A 26360-nucleotide genomic window follows, 5' to 3' on the forward strand; every position below is an offset into this window, starting at 1 on the left:
TATAGAGGGCTATACCCTGTACAGGAGGGATCGTGTTGACAGAAGGGGTGGGGGTGTAGCTCTATATGTGAAAGAAAGCTACTTGTCCCTGCAAGCTGTTGTTGGTGACCAGCACGGACAGCTAGAGACCCTCTGGGTAAAAATTCATGGGGAATACAGCACAGGGGACACAACGGTGGGAGTCTACAACAGACCTCCCACTCAAAGTCCTGAGCTTGACCAGGAGTTCGCCCGGGAACTGACTGAGGCCGCTTGCTCCAGGACCTTGGTTGTCATGGGTGACTTCAATTACCCGGACATTTCGTGGGAAGATCACTCAGAAAAATCCGAGCGGTCGCGAAGCTTTCTCTTGTGTGTGGATGATCTCTACCTGACTCAAGAAGTCTATGGGCCAACGAGAGGCAAAGCGCTGCTCGACCTGGTACTGGCTATGGGGACGACCTAATCGGCGACCTAGTGATCGATAGGAAGCTGGGTGACAGAGACCACGAGCTGATCACCTTCACCATCCGTCATAAAGCTGGCAAGTCAGTCAGCAACACAGAAGTCCTTGACTTCAGAAAAGCCGACTTTGACAAGCTCAAGAGGCTTGTCGGTCAGGCCCTCAGGGACCATGACCCCAGGGAGATGGGAGTTCAAGAAGAGTAGTTGCTTCTCAAGGAAGCGATCCTCAATGCACAAGCTAAATCTATTCCAACACGGAGGAAAGGCAGCAAGAAGGCACAGCAGCCCTTCTGGCTCTCCAGGGACCTAGCGGACCTCCTGCAGCTAAAAAGGAAAGCCTACAAAGGATGGAGGACGGGATTCACCTCCAAGGAGGATTACTCCGCGCTGGTCCGGTCCTGCAGGGACCAAACCAGGAAAGCCAAGGCTGCAACTGAACTCCAACTAGCTTCAGGCATCAAGGACAACAAAAAGTCCTTTTTCAGATCTGTGGGGAGCCGGAGGAAAAGCAAGGGCAACGTTGGGCCCCTGCTAAACCAGATGGGGCAACTGACAACTGACACCCAGGAAAAAGCCAACCTATTAAATAGGTACTTTGCGTCAGTCTTTCATCAGTCACACAGGATGCCCAAGCCTGCTATCGGACAGGGAGATCTGGGTGATGGGGTTCCCCTACCCTCCATAAATGCTGACCTCATGAAGGAACACCTTGAGAAGCTTGATACCTTCAAGTCAGCTGGCCCTGACAATCTGCACCCCAGGGTACTCAAGGAGCTGGCGAGCGTCATAGCCCAGCCCCTGTCACAGATCTTTGAAAACTCCTGGCGCTCTGGCGTGGTGCCCGAAGACTGGAAGAAGGCCAATGTGGTGCCGGTCTTCAAGAAAGGGAGGAGAGTGGATCCAGCTAACTACAGGCCCATTAGCCTGACTTCTATCCTGGGGAAGATCTTAGAAAAGTTTATTAAGGAGGCCATCCTTGATGGACTGGCCCAGGCTAACATTCTAAGGGATAGCCAGCATGGGTTTGTTGCGGGTAGGTCTTGTTTGACGAATCTCATTTCCTTCTATGACCAGGTGACCTATCACCTGTACAAGGGAGAAGAGATTGAGGTCATATATCTTGACTTCAAAAAAGCTTTTGATCTGGTATCCCATGATCACCTCTTGGCCAAACTGGTCAGTTGTGGCCTTGGGTCCACCACGATCTGCTGGCTGGGAAACTGGCTCCGTGGTCAGACCCAGAGGGTTGTAATTGATGGCAGTCACTCATCGTGGTGCCCTGTGACCAGTGGGGTCCCTCAAGGCTGTGTCCTGGGACCCATACTGTTCAACATCTTCATTAACGATGTGGACATTGGAGTCAGAAGTGGACTGGCCAAGTTCGCCGATGACACCAAACTTTGGGGCAATGCATTCATGCCAGAAAATAGGTGTGTGATCCAGACTGACCTGGACAAGCTCAGCAAATGGCCAGACGAGAACCTCATGGTGTTTAACACCGAAAAATGCAAGGTTCTCCACCTTGGGAGGAAAAACCTGCAGCATCCTTATAGGCTCGGCAGTGCTACGTTGGTTAGCACTACAGAAGAAAAAGACTTGGGGGTCATCATTGACCACAAGATGAACATGAGCCTGCAATGCCATGCTGCGGCTAGTAAAGCGACCAAAATGCTGGTGTGCATCCATAGATGCTTCTCTAGCAAATCCCGGGACGTCGTTCTCCCCTTGTACTCGGCCTTGGTGAGGCCGCAGCTGGAGTACTGCGTCCAGTTTTGGGCTCCACAATTCAAAAAGGATGTGGAGAAGCTTGAGAGAGTCCAGAGGAGAGCCACGCGCATGATCAGAGGTCAGGAAAACAGATCTTACAATGACAGGCTGAGAGCCATGGGACTCTTTAGCCTGGAAAAGCTTAGGCTCAGGGGTGATCTGATGGCCAACTATAAGTTTATCAAGGGTGACCACCAGGATCTGGAGGAACGTTTGTTCACCAGAGCGCCCCAAGGGATGACGAGGTCGAACAGTCACAAACTCCTGCAAGGTCATTTCAGGCTGGACATAAGGAAGAATTTCTTTACTGTCCGAGCCCCCAAGGTCTGGAACAGTCTGCCAGCGGAGGTGGTTCAAGCACCTACATTGAACACCTTCAGGAGTAAAATGGATGCTTATCTTGCTGGGATCCTATGACCCCAGCTGACTTCCTGCCCTTTGGGCAGGGGGCTGGACTCGGTGATCTCCCGAGGTCCCTTCCAGCCCTAATGTCTATGAAATCTATGAAATCTATGAACTATGAAGTGGATTAAATGCAGCTAACACTGAGCAAGACTATAAAATACATGGCCTGTATTGGGTAAAGAGGCTGATAGCAACCTACCACAAGGATAGGTTAGTTCTACCTATCTGAATAGGGTATACAGCAGGGCTGTGCAAAGGTTCAGTGGCTGATTCGCTTCAGCGGAGACTCGGCATTATTCAGCAGCTGAATCTCTGAATCCAAATCGAATCAGGAGACCCTTTCATCTCTCCAGATTGAATTGGAACCTTCCAATTCAATTTGGATTCAGAATGATTAGATGACTCAGACATAGACACAGCTTTAAATGTTTTTTCTGCATACCTACAAGGTACCACGTGGCTCAAGGATGCTGAGATGCTGGGGCAGATGGAGCATCCTACGAGAGTATGTGGTGGGGGGGATTCCCCAGTGCACTCTGCAGAGTGCCTGGAAGTAGACCAGAAGCACTTCTGGTCTACTTCCAAGTCCACCTGAGAGTGCGCAAGGGACCCCTCTACCCCCTAGCTTAGCAACTGCTGCCTCCTGGATCTGGCGGGGGGAGGAGGGAAACCAGAGACCCCTTGCAGCTGATCACCAAGCCGAAAGGGGCACAGTGGGGGGGTGGATCCCCCAAATGCTCCTGTGGGATGATCCATCTGCCCCAGCATTGCAGCATTCACAAGCTGTGCCTGATACCATGAGGCATGTAGAAAAAACATTTAAAGCTGTGTCTATGGCCAAATCGTTAATTCTCTGAATCAGCATTGAATCTTCAGAATTGGATTCTGCCAAATCAATTTGGGACAGTGATTTGAATCAACTAATCAAATCACTGTCCCTGATTTAGGCCAAATCCAAATCAAATATGGCCCATTTTGCACACCCCTAACGTACAGTAGTGTCCATTGTACTCAGCCTTTCTCAATGGTGACATTTTTCCAGTCATAGTGAACCATGACTTTGAATACATTTCAGCTTCATAGTCTTCATAGTCTTCACTCCCACAGCTGAATTGTACTTTTGTTTTCCATTCCCAGTGATTCCTGGTTCTTCTCCAGCATTAAAACATCACCAAACATGACTCCAAATAGTTCACAAGATTCCCTCTGTCACCTGCTCTCTTAGCTTGTTGCAGGACTTGGCAAGAACACCTGGCTTCCAGTCATGAGTGGTGGGGTGCGGGTGGAATTAACACACGGATCCTGTGTGGAGGGCGTCTGGAGTACATGCACATTCTTGGCACATCTACATGTGTTCCTATAGTGCATTTGTTACTGCATTATCATTTAGTACTTCCTTTTATGACAGTGCAGTAACAGCCTGTACTGCACTATGCTGGTGGCGCACAGTTATTTTTAGGTGCTATGTCGCTGTACCAATGCACTATAGTGAGGGAGCATGTTGCAATGGCAATATAGCTGTGGCATCACAGTTTGTGCCTGCCAGTGCTGCATCACTGTAGCATGTTACTATGCATCTTGTGTAGATGCACCTACTAAGCAGTGCTGAGCTATGGGATTACCATGGCTTAAGAGACTGTTGATTCTGTTGGGGCCCAGCCCAAAGCACTATATGGCAAATAGACTTTGAACTAATATCATGCCTAGTTCATACTATATATAAGTAGGCACAGAAGTGCGGCTTTAAAGTATGTTTATGGAGTACTTGTGATAAAACTTGCAGCAGTTTCAAAAAAAGGAAAATGCATTAATTCTGAATGAACTAAGTCTATGGGTACCCATAGTAATTTGCTGATATGTTTATTTCAGAGTCACAGTTTTCAAATTTTCCCCTCACTTGTGCTTAAGGAAATCATGTTCTGACTGTAAGGGGTTGGGGAGCTTTAGGGAGAAGTAGCTGGGAGGGGAGGTGGCAGAGGGCAAGGGGGCTGCCTGTTTCTCCCAGATTTATTTTGCTTGCTGTATCAGTGGAAGGTTGACAAATTCAAGGTAAACCTTCAATAGATTCTATACCAGGAAAATTAGAACAGATTTAAACATTTTCCATATATAAGGCCTAAATTTTATGGGGGTTGTCTTATAGTCAGGGTCATTTTATATTTGAGTAAATACAGCAAAATATCATTCAAGCCTGTATTTGACCTTGATAAAGGCCAATAAATGATTTTCATTTTGCTTTCTGAGTTGAGCTTGAATCCTTATTTTTCCTGTTATTTGTCTGTTTTTGACATGTTTATATTTTAGTTTAGAAATAGTTATTTTTTCATTACCATCCATTCAGTTTTTCTCTCCTACTTCTTCTCTTGATTCAAATATACTCCTGCAATAGGAAGTCACAAAGAAAATTGCTAAGTTGATCATTTTAAGTTCTATCAGAATAGGATTTTTCTTCTAAGTTTTTTATCCCAATATGAATATGTATCTATAAAAAAAAGATATATCCACTAAAAATCTGAAAAAGAGTAAACGGACAATATGGGCATGTCTACACATTGCCCTATGGCAACATTGTTACTGTGCAGTGCTTTAGTACTTTCTTTTGGAAGTACTAAAGCACAGCACAGTAACTGCCCATACTGTGCTGTGCCTTCAGCATGCAGTTAGTTTTAGCCATTACTTTGCCACTACTTTGCTGTAATGGCACACTAAAATGGGAAAGCATGCAACTATCACAAAGTGGCTTCCACAGGATGTTGTATGGCAATGTGGCACATAGCTATGACAAGGTAGGGTGGGATGTAGATGCACCCTATAGGTTTTAATGAAGTGAGTTAGAATACTTGTGTGTCTGTGTCAACACTGTTGAGTGCAGCATAGAGTTGAGATAAGCCACATTGATTTCCATGTTAAGCTACCTTGGATACTTTATCTGCTCAAAATAAATTAGCTTAGGTTGAGTTCCATGTCGTGCCCAAGATAGTTTGAGTATCTCAACACTATTACAATACAGACCATGTAGATGTAGGTTGGTATAAGCCATATCCTCATGATAGAAGCCTATTTCATTTCCCACATCCAAATAACATGCATCTAGCCACATAACTGCCGCTTCTAACATACACTTGGAGTGTCCAATCCTATACCCTTCACAGTGTAGAAATTCAGGAGTCCACATGTCTACTGAGTGTGCACAGAAAGCTATGTACTGACCTAGTAGGTAAATGGGTCTATACACATATACCTAAGCAAGCATAAGTCACAGAATTGTAGAAAGGCAAAAGCCTATCACAGAGGTGTGGGGAGGAAGAAGGTTCTCCTATGTTTTAGCTCAATAGCCTCATAGCTATGACATTTATCTAAGAAGCAAAAGATTTTCATCCTGAGGGGACTTGATCCTGAATCTCTAGCTTCCAAATAGAGGTCCAGAGGTTAAGCATTATCAACAAAGGCATTTATTAGGCATATTACCAAAGTCAGGGGAGCCCCCAACTTTGGATTTCTACATGGCTTCTACTGCCTTCATTTCACCCAAGCAGATGTGCCTTTGGAGAATTTTCCCTCGTGTGTTCATTTGAAGAGATACTCATGTCATCCCACTGCTCAGTGGGGACTTTTTGAGCATTTCCACCTCATTGCAGCACAATGCCTCAGGATATTTTGGAGCATGCCCTTCTCACCTGCTCCAGAAATATGCTAGTAATGATCCTCCAGGATATCTCCCTGTAGATGCTCTTAAGACTTCAGTCTGTGGCTTGGGGGATGCTGATCTGAAAGGGCAAAAGGAGGGCAAATAGTTCTTGAGCTTACAAAAGCTGAATGCTGTCACTGCACACAAGTGAATGGCTGACAGAAAAAATGTATTATTTTAATATGCTAACTTTTGCATGCATATATAGAAGTTAGGAGGAAATTTATTTGAAAAAAAATTGCAGTATTAATTTCCAGGTCATATTCTATTGTTATTCTTAAACACTGCAATAGCTATCCAAAAAGGAAGGTGTGTAATCAAGGATGAACCTTAATATTTAATCCTTATAATTCAATAGCTCTGAAATATTTGCAGTAACTTTTTTTAAAGAGCTGATTTCTCTAATTACAAATTGAAAGGATGAGTCTGAATAGTCTTTTTGGCAGATCATTAAAATGCTGACCTTGACTACCTTGAACTGTGACTTCCATCAGCCTTACCAGCTAAGCAGTGTCAGACCATGGTCACTTGTAAGCTAGATGGGTTAAAATGAATGCTTAAACTGTTTAGAAGATAGATCAGATGTTAATATTATAAAATGCATTTTAATACTTTGGGTTGATAGGTTCTGTAAAACATGTGAGATCACTACTATCATAATAACCTCTGAGTTAAGAAAGACCAATTGAATATAAGGCTATTTAGATCTACTTCAGTTTTTACTCAAGACACAATATACACCAGTACATAAAACCCTTGAACTCCCATCTTTCCTGTTCCTTTTTGAGTTATTTTGCTATTCCAAGTTTTAGTAGATTAATTTAATAGAATAAGAATTTTCCCCATAATCATATGAAAGTAGTATCTGAACCTATTGTATATAAGGCTTAGTATTGCATGAGTGATTCTAATGAGCTCAACTCCTTTCTTATTCCACCAGAAGGGCACCTATAAAATTGCCTAAAATATAACTACTTCAGCCAGCAGTAGCATTGCACTTAATATGCCATTGGAGCAAATCCTGCCATTAACTCACTGGGCATGGATTCGAAACAGTGACCAGAAGATGGTAATTTTGTGCCAAAAAGCTTGTATAACATCCTTCCAACTATATAGTTGATCCAATAAAAGATACTTTCATAAAAAAATTGCTTCTTGTATATTTCCTGGACCATCACAGATACTACACTATAATACAGTGTAATTTCAGTCAAAACAATATACTTTCAAGGTACAGAATGGGCATAGGGAATATACAGAGGATATACAGGAATTATTTACACCTTCTAAAAAGAGGAATTGAGCTCCTTATAGCTGTGCATCAGAGAGTGGAAGGCAGGATGTGGACTGTGGCTTATGAATCTACTACTGTGAAGATGATACCTCAGCTCTAGGGCAGAAGTATCCTCCATAGACTGATGCATTTTGCAGTATTGAGAAAATCCCCTTGTCTTTGTCTATCTTTGTCCCCACAAAAGAAGCCCCCTGAATTCATCCATTATGTTCAGCCTCAATGCTGGATTTTTCCATAATAAAAGTGCCTTAGGGAGATAAACAGATTATCCCAATATTAGGTAGCTTCCTCTAGGGTAGGTATCTCTAAGCCAGGGGTCTCAAATTTATCTTGCCCTGTGGGCTAGATGAAGGTCACTGGGCCAGTCTGCAGGTTTTCATAGATGTCATAGATTTCATAGACACTAGGGCTAGAAGGGACCTCACAAAATCATCAGGCCCATCCCCCTGTGCAAGAGGCAGAAAATCAGCTGAGGTCAAATGATCCCAGCAAGATGGGCATCTAAGTGTTTCTTGAAAGTCCAGAGTAGGTGCATGCACCACCTGTGGGGGAAGTCTATTTCAGGCCCTGGGGACTCAGACAGCAAAGAGGTTTTTCCTTATGTCCAGCCTAAAACGGTCTTCCAGGAGTTTGTGACTTTTGGATCTTGTCTTCACTTGGGGCGCACTGGTGAACAGACGTTCTCCCAATTCCTAATGCACCCCCTTAGGCTGACACCAAGTCACCACTAAGCCTATGCTTTTCCAGGATGGAGAGTCTCCTGGCTCTTAGCCTCTACTCATAAGGCCTACGCTCTTGTCCTCTGATCATGCACATGACTCTCCTCTGAACTCTTTCAAGTTTCTCTGCACTCATTCTGAATTGTGGAGCCCAGAAATGGATACTGTATTCCACCTGTGGCCTCACCAAGGTGGAGTAAAGTGGGAGGATGACTTCCTAGGTCTTGCTTGAGATGCATCGGTAGATGCAAGCCAGAGTTTTGTTTGCTTTGCTGGGTGCAGCATCACATTAGTGGCTTATGTTCATCTTGTGGTTAATAATGACCCCCAAATCTCTTTCAGTTATGGTGCTAGCAAGTATAGCACTGCTAAGCCTATAAGTGTAATGTATTTTTAATCTAGGGGTGTGCAAAGTGGGCCCTATTTGATTCAGATTAAGCCTGAATTAGCAACAGTGATTTGATTTGTTGATTTGGATCACTGTCCCTGGTTTGATTCAGCCAAATCTGAATCTGAAGATTCAATGCTGATTTAGAGAATCAATGATTTGGCCATAGACATAGCTTTAAAGGTTTTTTTTCTACATACCTTGAAGTAGCAGGCACAGCTCATGTTTGCTGTGAGGCTGGGGCACATGGAGTGTCCCACAGGAGTTCAGGGGGTCCTCCACATGCTCAGCAGAAAATCCAGAAGTGGACCAGAAGTAGCGATTAGCCACAGGGGGACCCTATCTGCCCCTCCCAGACACAGAAGGCACCAGTCACTGAACTGGTGAGGTACAGGGGGCGCCTCCCATGCACTCCCCAGTGGACCTGGAAGTAGACAAGAAGTACTTCTAGTCAACTTCCAGGTCTTCTGCCATGCACACTTGGAAGCCCCCTGCACTCCTGTGGGACATGTGCACCAGCATCTCAGCATTCATGAGCCCCTGTTACCTAGAGGTATGTAGAAAAAACATTTAAAGCTGTCTCTATGTCCGAATCCCCAAATCTTTCCAAATCTCTCTGAATCAATTTGGAGTGTTCCGATTTGATTGAGAGAGATTAAAGGGTCCTCTGATTTGACTCGGATTTGGAGATCCAACCACCGTATTGGGCCAAATTTCTACCAAATCAAATCAGGGACTGAAGCTTTGCACAGCTCATTTTTTCTCCAAAAGTGGAGCACGTTGCATTTCTCCATGTTGAATGCCATCAGGTTTTGATCCACCCATCTTGCAAGCCTGTTGAGATTGGCCTGGATTGCCAGACTGTCTTCTGGGGTCACCACACTTCCCCTTGGTCTGGTGTTGTCAGTGATTTAGCTAGTCTGCTTCTGCCACCAGAGTCTGGATCATTTATAAATACATTAAAGAGTACAGGTCCAAGAATAGAGCTCTGGGGGGTTCCACTGGTCACCATGCACCATGTTGATTCACTTCCATCAACTACCGCTATCTGGGTAGCAACCACGGAGCCAGTTCCCCAGCCATTGGACTGTAAGGTTGTTGAGGCTGTAGTTCCCCAATTTTACCATGAGGACATCATGGGACATGAGGTAAAAAGTTTTCTTGAAGTCCACATATATAATATCCACCTCTTCTCCTTTTTTTAGATGATGTGTCACCTGGTCATAGAAGGAAATGAGATTGGTCAGGCAAGACCTACTTGCAGCAAAGCCATGTTGGGTATCTCTTAGAAAGTTGCCTTCTGTTAGCCCATTGTTAATAGTTTCTTTGATGATATTTTCAAGATCTTTGCAGGGATTGGGGTCAAACTGATTGGCCTCTAGTTCTCTGGATCTTCATTCCTCCCTTTCTTGGAGATAGGCACCACATTGGCTCTCTTCCAATCTTCAGATATCTTGCCCAAGTGCCACAAGTTCTCGAATATCTTCACCATTTGCCATGCTATGATGTCAGCCAGTTCTTTTAGGACTCTTGGATGCATTCCATCCAGACCAGCTGATTTGTGGATGTCCAGCTTCTCAAGATGTTCCCTCACAAGATCTATGCCAATGATGGGTGTATGTTCACCCTTTCCCTGGTAATCCTACATCTTGTCAGGCAGGGTGGTTCCCTTGAGTTGGTGGAAGACCGACACAAAGTAAACATTAAGGAGATTGGCTTTTTCCTGGGTGTTGGTTATCAGCTGCCTCATGTGGTTTAGCAGGGGTCCAATGTTGCCGTTGTTGTTTTTTTTTCTGACTTCCCACATATCTAATGAAGAACATTTTATTGTCCTTGATTCGTGTAGCCAGTTGGAATTCAGTTTCAGTCTTGGCTTTCCTAGTTTGTTCCCTACAGGTGTGGGCCAGTGCTGAATACTCCTCCTTAGTGGTGTTTCCTGTCTTCCATCCTTTATAAACTTCTCTTTTTAGGGACAGGAGGTCCATGAGTTCCCTACTGAGCCAAAGAGGTCACCCAGTCCTTTAATGGACTGAGGATGGAGTGAGACCAATCCCTTGTGCAGAGTATGTGTCACCAGCTCTGGCTTGTGTGCCACACACAGCATGCACCCACTCTGGGACTCACTGTTCATGCAACACATGGCACTAGACTGGCAGTACATACTGCACAGAGTACAGGCAGCCAGCCTGAGGCATGTGCTGGATGTGGCACTCTGCCAAACTGGCCTTTTGAACTGGTTCCATCACAACCCAGTCCAGATGAGCCCCAGAGCCAGTGTACAGGGCACACTTCCCAGATTTCCTGGGCTGTATGCAACATGTGCAGCACCATGTCTAGCCCCATCACCACATTCAGTATGCAGGGCCAGGGCTAGAGTATAGGCTTAATCCAGTGACCCAATAGCTAAATCATACAGCTCCACAGGCCAGATCTGGTCTATGGGCTTTATGTTTAACACCCCTGCCCTAGGCCAGTGAGGTCCAGCACAATGCAGGAAGGATGTATGTTTTCAGAGTCACAGAAGTACTGTCCTCTAGATACTTGAAAGGTGCTATCTTTCCTAGGTCATAATGTGGGACACAAAATTATGTGAGATGCTTAAGCCACAGGTGCCTTGATAGAAAAAAGAAGAGGGCCTTTGCAATATCTTGTCAGTGAGGAATCCTCAAATTTTGAACCTTTCTACACCCTTGACCTATCAGGGCCTCTGTTAGTCTGTTGTTCTGGACACACTGCAAGATTTGGGGGCATTTTTGTATGTGAAGGAATGAGGATTTGGTAGAGTCTGTCATTAAGATTTTTTTATATTGTAAGGGTTTTTATTAGTATTGTAAAATTATGATTTGGCTTATATGGCAATGTCAGTTTGCTTTAATAAGTATAGTGGTTGCAGTTTTAAATTCTTGTAAGCACTAAGAGGAAAGATGGGAGTGTTTGAGAAACTGAAGAAGTAAATAATGGAATACCTGTTGCATTCTTGCTATAGAAATAGTTATTTGAAATTTCATGTGTGTGTAACAGGCAAGCGTTCATCAGATGACTGTAATTAGTTAAGGTCACTAGGGTTCATAATTATATTGATACCCTGTGTCAAGCTTGTATGTATGTATATGAGGTCCTGGAGACAATAGAGACATGCAGTATCCACTACAGAAACTACAGCCATTGAATTATTATTATTGTTGTTGCTGTTGCTATTGTTTCTTCATTTTTTTTTAAATCTTTGTCCAACTCTCAGAATGGCTTTTGAAACAGAAACGTGGATGTAGCAAATGGACATATGGTTACATCTGATGAATTACTTGAGCACTGGACCATGCTGTATACATGTAGAGGGTTTTGAACATATTGTCACAGCAAGTGCTGTTATGAAGACAAAAGGAGTGAGTTTATTTTGCGGAAACATATTGCTGATTTAGAAATGTAATGGCCCCTGACAAACCCATTGATAAGTGTTACATACTGTTGACACAGTAGCACTAGTTCAGGAACATTTTCCCTAATAGCCTTTTCTGATTGTTGACAGAGCTTTGTTTTCTCAAAGAAAAAATAAATCTATTAGTCCGATAAATTGCAGTCAGAATTTATCTTGTAGGTGTTTGTGTGGTTAAAGTATAGGTGTTTATGTGGTTAAAAAAAAGGAAATTAAGCAACTCACAGATAAGTTATTTGATTTCAGAATTATTGTCAAAGAGATAACGGACACCCAAAATCTAGGAAGAGCCTGAAAGCATAATTTCTAGAAATGATTAGTCTAGACAGGTTAAAAATTGCTAAGGGGTATTTGTGAACTTTTTTGTTTGTTTGTTTGTTTGTTTGTTTTTGATGGGGAGGGGGTAGTTTTTTTGTTTTGTTTTGTTTTTTACTCTTTCCTATGTATAATTTGTAGTATAAAATCGGTAATATAGAATACATAATGGGCGGATTGAATGACTGTTTTTAATGGGAAAATGACATGGGGAAAATAAGTAATAATGAACATTCTTATAGAAGTAGAAACCATTCTTGGACCTTGTTGTTTAAATAGGTCACCACATGGAATGACTCTTGTGTCATGGATGTCAGGCCATTCTTACATATGTAATGAAAATTCTGAATAGTGACTAAACTGAGCCTGTTATGTCTTGTTATTATCTTACCTCAAAACCCTAGAAAGCTCCAGTGTATGTGACATATGGGCATCCTCTATGTGTTATGCTTTTGCTATGATTAACGTGTTCATCACAACATAAATGGCAAGAGTGGTGCCACATATGCATCCAGTTGAAGGCTGCATAAAATGGGAAACCGACTATAAAACTGTTCTACATATAATGTATAAAGTTTTTTTTATGGCTACTTTGTATGGTGCTTTAAACTGAATGTGTGGTAGGTCTGGGGCCAGGGCTGAAAATCAGTTGATTGTCAACTCCAGTCCCAGGACCGCACTGGGGTTTGGAATCAACTTTGGTGCAGTCAGGACTGTACACCCGTCCCAGAGCAAGAGTAAACTATTAGCTGGTTGTTAGCCCCAGCTCCAGACTTGTGAGCAGGGGAAGATACAGGAGGATGTACAGGCTTGGACACCACCCCCTTTCAGTCAACCACATCATGAGAGAAGTAGCTGGGGACTTTTTAAGTCCCTGAAGCAAGAAAGAATCACCCATCTTCCTCTCTTTGCTCAGTGGTACATCCCACCTTCTTCCATCTCCTACTCCCCTGCCCACCATTGCTGCTATCTCCACTTACTCTAGGGATGGGTAGGGGAGAGTGGGGCTGGCTCTAGAGTCACTCTTGTCCTCTCCAGCTGGGCTCTTCATGGAGCCAAGCTTAGCCAGGGACAGCGGCAGCAGCAGGTGGAACTGCACTCTCTTCCCACTCCCCCAGTTTGAGGGCTGACAATTAAGTGTTTGTTAGTGGATGGGGAAGAGTACCTTCCCACTGGCTCCACTGTTGCCCTTTCTAGCTGAGCCTGGGTTCACATGCAGCCCAGCTGTAGTGCAGAAGGAGTAGCTCTGGAGCACTCCTCTGTCCTTCCTCCCCTCCCCACCTCACTCATCTGGGGACAATTGCAACAGCAGGCATGGAAGTGGGGATATGTGAGGGCAGGGAAGGGAATGTGCTACTGAGCTCAAAAGGGAAAGGAAGGGGAAGGGAAATTTTTTATATGTTTAAAGACTTTTAAAATGTCCCTGCTTCTGCTTCTGCAGTCTGCCTACCCTGAGTTGAGAAGAAAGGCTGGGAGCTGGGATGCAGACCACTTGTAGAACAGGTCACTGCTTCCTCACCACCCCCTTTCTGAAATCCAGGATTTGCTCATGCCTGCAAGGACCCTGTTTTCAACGTTCTCCTTCCTATTTTCCTTAAAACACATAGGAGTAGACTTTTCCCTGTCCTACTCCTTTCATCCTTGGACTCCTTTGCACTTTAGCAGAGAAATGGCCATAGGTCATGGAGCTAATGCAAAGGCATGAAAAATGTGTTTTTATCCCTTGCCTTGTTTACCTTGAAAAAAAGGCATTTTCTTTCCTTGAAGAGTGGGGTCAAACATTTTCTAGTATTTTTCACCTGTGACTATTACAGATTGTGCAAAATGGATATCAACCAGCAATTTGGATAAAGACAAAATAAGTACTGAGTGAATTGCTCAACCATGCAATTAATGAGGACATCAGGCCTCAATTCGTTTCCCTCTAGGTCTCTTTTTTCTTTAAACATAAATGATATTGTACCATTATGCTACAAATAGCCTAACTGAAAGGTTTGTTCAGCTCCTAAAGTAGATAACAAGGATAAGAAAGAAGGATTTGGGAACATTTTAGAGCTTTCTCTGAAGAAAAATGATATACATGCAAAGAATTGTCACAATGTCAGGCTATTATAAATGGCTAGCAGAGTTTTTCAAAATATGGAATAGACTAAAGGGGAATTTAAAGGACATGTTACTATTCATAAGAGGATGGTGGCAGTCTTTTTGCTTGCTTGACAGAAATTTCCATGCAGCAACAAATGAGTCACACGCTTCATGTTCTTTTATCGAAAGCAAGCTTTTTTCATAGAATTACTTTTCTTTTGGGCAAAGATAACAAGATGGAGATCAAAATAAAAGGTCTTTCTCAGCAAAAGATAAATAATTCAAATACATTAGCACTGAGTACGTGGTACTTAATCATCATTATTTCAATTATATGACACAGAATTGCCTCCTGAAAACACACACTATAAAGTTTTGTTAATGAAACTTTTGATTCCATAAGTCATTTGCTTACCTCACTTCCTGCTGCCCTACCTGATTAAAAAAAAAATCAGTCTTCTGAAGTGATTAAGGTACTAGATGGTACTAAAGTTTCAACAGCATCTTGGATTGTATAAACAGAAGTGTCACATGCAAATCAGTGGAAGTGATTCTTCCTCTCTTTTTAGCAGGGATAAGGTCTTACCTGGAATACTGTGTATAGTTTTGTCTCCATGCTTCAAGAAGGATGTAAACAGTTTGGAAAGAGTCCAGCAGAGAGCAACACAAATGATTATGGCCATGGGAAGCAAGCCTTATGAAGAAAGGCTGAAAAAAATAGGGATATTTAGTCTAGAAAAGAGAAGGCTGAGAGAGTATTGATAAGAGTCTTCAAATACCCGAAGAGGTATTATTGAGAGGATGGAGACAGCCTCATTTTTTATTTTTATTTTTTTTACTTTTTAAGTAAATAAGTCACTTATTCTTTAGAACTGAAAGAAATTATAAGCACTATTATTTAATTCAGTGTATTTTCCTTTCTTTCCTAATTTCATTGATAACTTTAAACTAATTTAGAAAAAGTAGAAGTATTACTAACAATTTTTGTTTGTTTTCTTAAAGCAGCAGCATTTAGAATAAAAATATTACTGTTTCATAAAACACCTTTTTATCTTTGACTCTTTAAAGCTCATTGTGTTGGTTAAATGCAAAGCCAAGATTTGAAAAGCAACTTCACTTTATTTAATGCTACAGCTCTCTCCTGAGCACTTTTCTATTAGTAATTTGTGAGAGTGCACAGTTCGGAGCTATTTAATTCCTCTCTGACATTGAGAAATATTCCTTGAAACTTAAGAGAAGCCATCGTGACTCACATAATTAAAGAGGGGATCAAGAGAAGAATCATAGTCCCCAAGGTTTTTGAAAATTCTCTTTTTGAAAATTGATTAAATACCCTCTGGAACAATGTTTAGATGACATTTTTTTGTCAGACTTCATATATGTTTAAAGGAGTATGTTTGGCAAATCAGTGACGAAGATAGCATTAAACTCAGCAACATATTGCTAAGTATAGTACTGATGGTGAATGTCCCAGTAAAGTCAATTATTTATTTATTTCAATTCCCTACACTAACAAAGACAGCACCCACCCTAACACTCTGGGTGCATTTTACATTCTTTTTAAGGAGTCAATATTCAAAGTTTTGTCACATCAAATGACCCTAAAGGAGAACTGCCTTGCCAAATTGGCTGTTTTCTCCTTTATCTACTTAAGCATGTCTGTTGAGTGTAGCTGGAACAGAAAATCATAGTTAGAGAGGCAGCCTCTTTGAAACGTTATGGGATATAGAAGACTTTACAAATCAATACCAGCATGTCAAAAATCAGCCCATAAACGAATAGGCAACACATACACATTGTAGAATGTGGATTTTTCATGTATGTATTAAGAAATCCAACTTGGCAAGAATATTAAATACCATATTTTCTCACATGCAATGCACATGATTCCCCAAAAGTCAATCCTCTCACCCAGCTTGGATATGTATTTTAAATAGGGAAGATATTTTCTTCTCTCTTGGAGTTTCTTAGGCATGCTCTGCAGCAGCCAAGATAGCCGCTGCTTATTTCTGCTTAGCCAACAGAAGGGAAGGAGTCTTGGGTTAACTTTTTTACAGCCGTAGCTATGAGCTCAGCACTGTTCCTTAAGTAGCAAATGAACTATTGGTAGTATCTTGATGTGGCTTGTGATATGGAAACAACACTTTATTTACATATTTTTTAAATGAACTACTTGCAGTAAAGAAGTAACAGTTTTGCTACTGCTGTTTTGCAAATGTCTGTGGCCTAACTTTATATTATGTAGAGTAGGCCTCCTGGACATGTGGTGTGTCCAGGATATGTGGCACTGGACAAGGTAGTCTGCCATATCAGGGAGCTCCTGATTACATATTTCCTGGCCATGCTGTTTTTTCCAGGAGGGAGGATTTACTTGACGTCACATAATCAGCCATGACCCTGGAAAAATCCTTTTTCTAATTGATGTCTCCCAAAAACAAAGTGTATGTTTTATTATATTTGTATGTGATAAAATATGGTAAGGGGGATGCTTCCATTCTGGCTTGGGTTTCAGTGAGCCTTAGAGCTAAGTGGTTGTGTACTACAGAGCTTTCCAGACTTGGGCATAAGGCAACCTGCTTTACTAGAAAAGAATCATAAGTAAAACATCATTAAGTTTTAGTGATAAGAATAGATGCTGTAGAAACAGATCGCCAAGTCTGTGGGGGAAAAAATTCCAATGCGCGTGCGCACGCATGCACATGTGTGTGTGTGCGCGTTTATTCATTCATACATTCTTTTATTCACTTAAGGTTTTTTAATTAAAGCATCTCATAGCTCTGAAAGACACTTAATAGTTACAGGCTTGAACACTGAAAGATAGTATTATCTGTGAACTTCTATTAGTTTCATCCTTGTTCACATTGTACATCACCAGCACACAATAAACAAAGTGAACTACCATCACCGGTCTTGCTAATTTTGAAAAAAAGGGCACTTGTCAGTATTAAACAATAAGGAAACTAAGTTCAGGAGAACCCAGACAATAAAATGGCTATTAAAATGCATCTGTTCTCATGCTAAAATGCATGTAGAACGCTAGAAGACTGAGGAATGGTAAGGGATATTATTCCCTAGAAAGCTACAGGCAAGAAAATATTGATTAGAAAGGTACAGAAGTTAATAGAGTATATACATTTAAACCCTTCAGCACCATAGCCAGAAATGAGAATGAAAACAAACAAAAAAATGCATATACGCTTAAGGAAGGAGAACAAAATATCACAAGATAATATCATGATGCTATCCATATAAGTATTATGATCACACTTTTACATAAACAATTTTGAATACTATTTAATAGAAGGAACATGGTTGAATTAAAAAAGATCAGAATGATAAACACAACCAAAGGACAATCAATAAATGGAAAAGACAACCAATGCAATATTTGGAAAAGCCTGAAAACCTCCCATTCTATTGAGTTCTTTCTTCTCTTAGGTATCTTAGAAGATCTAAGTAATGACAAACATAGGTAACATACTCTAAGAAAATGGCTGTCACAAAGATTAAGAACATATTTGAAGAACAATAAAGAATAAACTACAGCTAAGAAAATTTGGTATAAATATTTCCCAGAGAAATTTGTGTTACACACATAATTTTTTAAATTGTAAATAGTTTACTGGAGAAGATATACTAGATGTTCAGAAGGAAGTGCAAATAAAAGTGCAAATCCAATATCAAGAAATGTAGACAAAATTGTATGTTTCTTATACTATTTCCATCATAAAATATGATGGTTTAGATTAAAAAAATTAATTTAAACTAAAGGCTGGTTGAACTTCAAGCTTCCCTTACATGGTGCCAGAAGTGGAAGGCACCGCATACAGGAAGACCTAGGTCATTGTCCTCCCAGGGAAAACCACGAGTGTTCAGGAATTTTCTCCAGGAGCAAAAATGGCTACTCCAAGAGAAAAATAACCTGGGAGCAACCAGTGTTAAATCACTGCCAGAAGAGCTTGCCTTGGAGACAGCGAATGTCTGTACACATTCTCTTCTGAGAGAATGTAAAACATAGCTAGCATCTTTTGGTCCTACCTACTCCCAGACAGAGAGCATGTCATTTTCTGAATTCTACTGTTCCAATCAAGCAGGGAGGAGAACATGCCCTCTTCAGAATCCCACCTTGAGCTTCAGGTTGAACATGATCAGTCTGGGTCTGTCAGTCAAGTGTCCCTTTGCACTGCTGCCATCTGTTGCCAGGCAGAGTGAAGGAATGTGCAGAACTCTCTGAGATGAGAGCACAGGGTTCTCCTCACTGGGAAGCAGCAGCATTGCAAGAAATCTGCTCTTCAAGGGCTCAGCATTCTAGTGTCTCTTTAGGCATCTCTGGGTAAGTTTTTTCACTAGGAGAACTAACTCAGAAGAATGTTCCCTGATCATTTGAATTTGTGTACATAGCCCTAGTGAAAGTAACACAGAAATGGCTGTTACTGAACCTATAAAACTGCAAGTAACATCCCCATAGCCCTAGAGAGGGGCATGCTGGACATTCCTAGAAAAGGATCAAATAGCAATTTGAGCTTCAATTTGAGCCATAGGGACAAATAAATTAGAAGACAATTGCCTAACCATTGCAGGCAATGAACACTGGATATGTATAATGCTGAATAGGGAAAGGGGGAAAACCTTAAAGAAATAATGACAAGATTAGAAGATAATTGTGTTCCTAACAAAAAAAAAAAATACTTATGGGAGATAAATGTTCAGGATGCTAAAAAAAGGGGGAAAGGGAAACAGTAGAAGAGTTTTTCACAGACCTAAAACTAAACAGCTAATCCTGCAAATATGGAACACTCACAGACTCTCTCATTAAAGACCAGATAGTCAAGCAGACATACAAGCAAAAGGCGTAGAGGAAGGCATACAAGAAATGACTGTAACTGGAATCACTAAACAGGCAAAACAAAAGTCCATCAAATTTAAGCTGGGAGGGCATGGTCACATGGCAAGGAATGGACAACATCATCATTGTGACCACTAGCATGACTATGGAAAGTATTCAGCAAAATGTAGAAGTTGTAATAAATTGAACCATTATGCTAAATTGTCCAATGTAGGAATTGACTTGTTTAGCTTAGGAAGATATGGCTTCTTGTTTATAATGTCCTACTATGCTAATTACCCAGAACTAGTGACTTGAAGACACGACAGTGACAACAGTCATCAGGCATAGTAAGTCTATATTTGCATGCCATGACATTCCAAGAATTGAAATTACTGATTGATGGACCACAATTCAAGGACAAGGAATGTTGAGTGTTCCACTTTTATCATGAGACATCTAGCCTTAAGGCAATGGATTGGCAGAATGTAGAGTATATATTATGAAGAACCTATTTAAAAAAAAGCAGTGAGGGATGGAATAAATGCATACTAGGCACTACTCAGCTCTAAAGCTATACCATTTCAAAGTGGCAAATTACCTGCAGAACTTATCTACAACAAGCATATACAAACCTGACAACCTAACACTGGTCAAAAAATAAGGGGTGACAAAAGAGTCTATGATAGTGGAAAAAGACTAGGAAAGTAAAATCAGATGAAGAATTACAAAAAAAGAGCAAAATTGTTTCCACAATAAAAAACAAACAAACAAGGATTCTGTGTAAATTGTACAAGATAGACATTGGCCAGTTACGCCTAGGATAATCAAAGAGGTGTCACCTCTATCATATTCTGTGATCACACATGAAGTCCAAATCTTAAGAAGGAATCTCCTACATCTGCTCAAAATCCTTGAAAATGAGGATGATATGAGGGTAATTGAAACAGAAACAGTTGGAACTAATTTACAAGTTGATGCAAAATGCGACCCGGAATCTGAACATTCACATGTAGATAAGAACATAGACCAAGTACATTGGCAACCTTTAATTCTCTGGATCATGGTGTATATGTAAGTGGTCTAGTCTGGTGCCTGAGGCATCCACTTGTGGCTGCCAAGCCCAATTCAAAAGTGACATAGCTTGTTTACAAGTTTCATCAATTCATGTGTTGCCTGAGTTAGTGGCAATGTTTACAGTAAGTTGCTTCCTTCTTCCTCTCTTTGTTTCCATCCTCTGGATCAGTTCCACTTCATGCTGAGCTGCACCCAGTGCCAGATATTCCCTCCATGGATGTGATTATGTGCACTCATCCCAACTTTCTACATATACATAGATAAAGGGGCTGTGATACAGTACAGCTGGAAGATTGATGAAACAGCCATGGAGACTGATTGATATTTGTTAGCTTGAGTTTGTAATAGTTATTCTCTTAATGTTCTTAATCTAGCTGGCATTTTATAAAAAGGGGAAGATGTGACATAGAGTAAGTCCTAGACAAATAGGGTGCATCCCCACAAGCAGGAAGGTGCATTTCTCTGGGGGACAAAGAGCAGTGGTTCTGCTTGTCCCTGGGAAACACCTATGCTGTGCCCACACTCTCTGGGGTGTGGCACATTGCCCTGGGTGGGGTAGGGGAGGCTGAGGCCAGCATGTGGGCTGGCCCCATTAGCCTTACATGGGATCCTGAGGACCTCTGGGGACTGCAGCTGCAGTAATCTAGCAGCACAGAGCCTGGCCAGCAGCCAGAGCATGTTTCTGGCTGGCCAGGCTCTGGTTTTGGGTGGCACACACTGCCACCACGTGTGCCAGCTCACTTTTTTAAAGGATTTTTTTTTTTGACATAGGGATCTCCCACTGTCAACCCCCCACTCCCGCCCACTGCAAATTAGCAGTGTGGGGAATGCCTGCATGTGTAGAGTGTGTGGTACTGCAGAAGGGTCTGTGGTGCTGCATACCACACAGCCGTATTCATCTCGACATGCCCATAGGCTGTAAATAGTATTCACCACACCTGGTTAGGCAGCTTATTTTAAGTTTAGGTGGCATGTCCAACCATTCACTGCTATTGGGAGCAACATGTGCAGCCATTTGCTGCTGCTGGGAATGGTACAGGAAGCCTAAGGTAAGTAACTCAGGGTATGGGGAGGCACTGGCAGTTTTGAAGGGGGGCTGGTGGGTCCATGTGGGGAGGATTGCCCAGTAAGAGGAATAAAAACAGCCCAGTCAGGGTTGCAGGGGCTGGGAACATCACAGTCTTGGGGCTGGGGGGAGCGGCTGGGCTTTCACAGCCACTGGACTATGCTGCAAATACACGTGGGCATGCTCTAAATTGGATTAACACCTTTGTTGATTTGGTTAACCTTTTCTCAGTCTAAATCAGTGCATTTCCTGAGGTGGTGTTCAGATTGGCTATGCCATTTTTTGGCTGAATTAAATCCTCCAACTGCCTGCATGAGTGGGCATTTAGATCAGCCTAACCCTGGTTAGGTTGATTTAAATGTAACACCTGCACATACCCATAGAGTCTCCATGAAATGTGTTCACCCAGGAGACAGTCTGGTGAGGCTACCATGCACTTTCTTGTGGTAGAACAGGAATCTGGGATAGCCACTGTTATTTCTTACTGTAAATAGTAACTCTATGTAAGCTTCTGCATGGAATAAATCCATTGTGCAAGCCTTTAAATATTACACCTATTATATGGAAGTTTGTGACTTGCCTAAGACTTGCATTAGTCATAAATGGGGCTATTGCATTAGACTTAAACACTATTTTCCTTTTTTCTCCACTTTCTTCTTGTGACTATTAAACCACCAATGTTCACTACTTTTGTAAATCAGGTAGGAAACAGAAAACAGTATAGAATCTGACCTAACTTAATAGGCATACATAGCATGGAAAATTATTGTCTTTACCAATCATATTTAGATAGGCCTAAATATGTTCAATTTAGGGAGGAAAAAATAGAACTACATACATTTGCATGTAATTTTTCAAAATTATTCTAAGCATAGATTTCTTAATGAGATATCTCTGCCTCCATCCCTTTTGCTCTAAAGGGGAAAATGAATATAAGTGACTGATCATTTGTGCAGTAGCAGTTGACTTTACTTTATCAGTGATTAAATTATTGAACATTCATAATGTCCATTCATTTATTTTGAATATGAGCAGTTTAAATGTGCTCATAGTGGTACAGGTTTAATAACTTGCCTTTAAATTATAAAGAAGCTAAGATAGTTTTTTGTATCTTTTTTTCCCTCCTTTAAAACTATATAGTCTTTATCCAACAAATTCAAGAAGGATATGTGATTCTGAATGCCTCATTTGTTGGGTGCTCCAAGTGTTCATTTTCTAAAAAATCAGGTCACCTTAAGATTTGTCAAATTTGGCACCTATAACATGAGATGTGCTAAATTACTTTTTGGTCTTGGTCACTTTGGGCTTAGTTCTTATATGAGCCACAGTGAGTCAAATCTTGCTTGGAATATGGAGGATTAATGTGAATGAAATCAATATATTCGCATCCTCTTACACCTGGATTATTGTTCACAGCAGGATACTGCCTAGTACTTGCATTATTCTTTAATGCTAATCTCTTTCATTATAACAAGTACAAATGATCAGTTTTTCAATGACATAGAAATAAAATTAACAGGCATAATGTGCCAAAAAGTACATAACTACTCAGTAACTGGGTAGTACTTTTGTAAAATGTCTAGCTGTAAGAAGAAAAGAATTACTGTAAAGTGACTGTCTCTCTCCTGTCTTTGTGTACTAAAGCTAATGGAGAATGAAATTTGTTTCTTTAGGTAATTTTCAGTGAACTGATCACTATCATCAGGTTAAACTCTGTGATTTTGACTTTTTTTCTTTTATTCTCTTTCCTTCTTGATGCACAGTAAAGTGTGCACACATTCTTCAAAATAATCTCTGAGCTATAAATTGTGTCACGTCACAGTGGAGAGGGGACAAGCCAAACTGTGACTAGGACACAGCATCTGAAAGAGTTCCTGATGCGATAATCAGCAGTATTATTCCAGAGGCTTGTAGCAATGGAGAGAAAAGGAAAGAGGAAATTAGCTGTGAACTGGGATGAAATAGAAATATATTGAAAGCCCAATGGTAACTGGGGACGGAAACATCATTCTGAGTTAAAAAAAAAGAAAAGAACCAAACCAAGACCAAAAAATACAAAACCTGTGACACTATATGTATGAAATAAACTAATATTGTAAAATGAATCAACATAGTACAAAAGGAGTGGCTGGTTTAGTAAAGGAATTTGAATGAGATTCTGAAAGGATTGAACAATACAAAACACTCAGGTAGGGCTAATTTTGATAGTAGTTCTTTGAACTTTCTAACCTTTTTTTCCCCTTTTTGTTAACCAAATATTTGAAGAAGTCACATGAAAATGTTTCAGAATTTTCACCATGTACTTTCTGTTTAGTGGTTTATCGAGCAAACATTTTGGACAGCCATCAATAAGCCTTGCCACTTCACCAAAGCTGTTAAGTTTTCTTTGATTATGCTAAATCACTGTTTTTTAACCCTTTTTTCCCATTCACAGACTCCTAAAACATTTTGCATGGAGGCGTGGACCCCTTTAAATGGGTATTCACATACTTTTGATTAATCATAGTCATCATTCATAGACCCCTTAGATATAATCTGTGAACCCTCAGGGGTCTGTTGGCCACAGGTTGAAAATCACTGTGTTAAACTAGTAAATGGATATTGTGAACACTTTACATATTTATATATTCTAAATTGGTGGTCTTTTCCCTACACATATAATAAAAGAAAAAGCCATCAAGTTTGACTGCTTCTTTTCTGATTGACATTGGTGTAACAAAGTCAACGCCTTTGGAATCATTCTTAATTTGAATATGTCTATGATTTAAAGGTGTTAAGGGCATATCTATGCTGATAATGTACATGGCAGGCAGAGGCATGCTGAAACATAATGTGCTGCTCTGCATGCTTTACCTGCTGTAGTAGAGCAAGCATAACTGCCTTTATGTGGATTAATGCTAATCAGTTTACCTGCAGCAGTGCACAAATTTGGCTACAGTGGTTCAGGTTCGGGAAATAGGACTGATAAAGCAGGTGAATATGTTTGAGTGTACAATTGCTGAGCATAGTAGTTTATTGTGCAGATAGGCTTCACTGTCATATTGAAAATAAGTGAATTGATTAATTTAAATTGATTAACTTTAAATTGACTAACATTTCTCTTAGCCTTCAAATTACACCCGCACTAAATCTTTCAACATATTAATTTGATTTCTGTTTTTTTCATCATGTTCCAAAAACAAGAAATTCTTAACCTCCAGGGGAAAAATGCTTTATTTTAAACCCAGGTGGAATTAGCTCACATAGAGAGATAGGAAGAATTGAAAATATACTAAGAAAGACTTTTCTTGAGATGGATATGATAGATTAATTTAGATTAATCTATGATAAATGCAAATCTATTTGAAATTCAAATTGTTCATTTGAAATGAAAATGTCATAGATATATTTTATCTAAGCTTAAACAAGTTATTTAGTGAAAGGTGGAAACAGAACCAGCTTTCACAATGAAAACATAATATTTCCAATACTTCTAAACTTCTGATTACAGGATTGGGATTTCTCAACATTTAATTTATACATCAGAAATGTGAGGATTATGTAAAATAATCATAATTTTAAGAAGTGACATATTTTTCTGGCAAAATCCACAAAAGAAAAGTTATGTGTCTTCGCACAGCTTTTCTGACTCACACTTTCCCACAATGAGTCATAATTTTGACACAATATCTTAAACTTTTTTTATGGTAAATGTGTAAAATGCCTTACCTTACTTTTGGAATGTCAGAACTGTGAGTTTTCCAAAGTTTATGACTTGGCTCCCAGTAAATTTGACTGAAGCTCTGAAGCTTGGGGTGAACAGAAAACAAAGCAAAACCAAATAATAAAGAAGGGCTTATACTTGGTATTTGTTTGTGATGTTAAAGCAAATGTGAACACAGCATTGCGAGATGGCTACAAACAAAACAATGTGAAGTTTGGATTGATTTTGCACATAATCAGAATGGATGATATTTACCAACTTGGATTAAACTCAAGCCATTCTATTGCACTGTAATAATCATTTCCTAAGCTATGTGACTGTCCTACTTCTTTTTTGTTCTGTATGTAGTTGGGGCACTTTTTAAAAAAGCTATATCTTTAATAATTATCCATTATAAAGGCATGCAAAGCAGCATTTTTCAGCCATGGATAAATACATTTTTTTAAATGGAATTGACAGGTATGGCATTATAATAATTGAAACAGTTAAATTTATAACAAACTTGTAAATCCTTATGAAAACTTCAAAAACCTTTAAATTGTATGTTTGAAATGTAAATCTTTTGTGTCCTTTTGTTTTCAGTAACACAAAGAGGCATACAAATGCTCCGTGAGATGCTTTATGATGATGATTTACTTGTTCATAGATGTTTGCCAGAAAAAAAATAAGTAAAAACATTTGTTTTTAAAGAGCATTTGCATTCACGACAACCTACGCCATTTACCATCATTAAATGATAAAACTAGGCTGTCGGTCCTCTTCTTTATCTGTACTGTTAGGAGATATAATTCATAGTTTCTGTCATTAGTATCTCATCCAAACAATGATTAGTGAGGAACAATTTAACAGTTATGGGCTATGGGACATTGAACTCGAAGGTGTAAGAAATATAAACTTTGACATTGACATTGAACATTGACATTGAACTCCCAGATGTAAGAAATGCAGTAGCAAAATTTTTTCAATAGGTGGTCCACTCTTAATGAAAGGATTTAGTTTTCTGATAACATCTATATGTTATACATGCTTTGGAAGATATATAATCCTTTCTGATTCCTCGGTTTTATAGTCCGGTAGTGGACTCTCAGGTGGCTTCTGTCAAGGGTAGATGTACCGTCCTTGGCTGTGATATTATTCAAACTTACAGCATA

Source organism: Crocodylus siamensis, chromosome 5 (assembly GCF_052110815.1).
Source record: "Crocodylus siamensis isolate JL-2025a chromosome 5, ASM5211081v1, whole genome shotgun sequence".
Lineage (NCBI taxonomy): Eukaryota > Metazoa > Chordata > Crocodylia > Crocodylidae > Crocodylus > Crocodylus siamensis.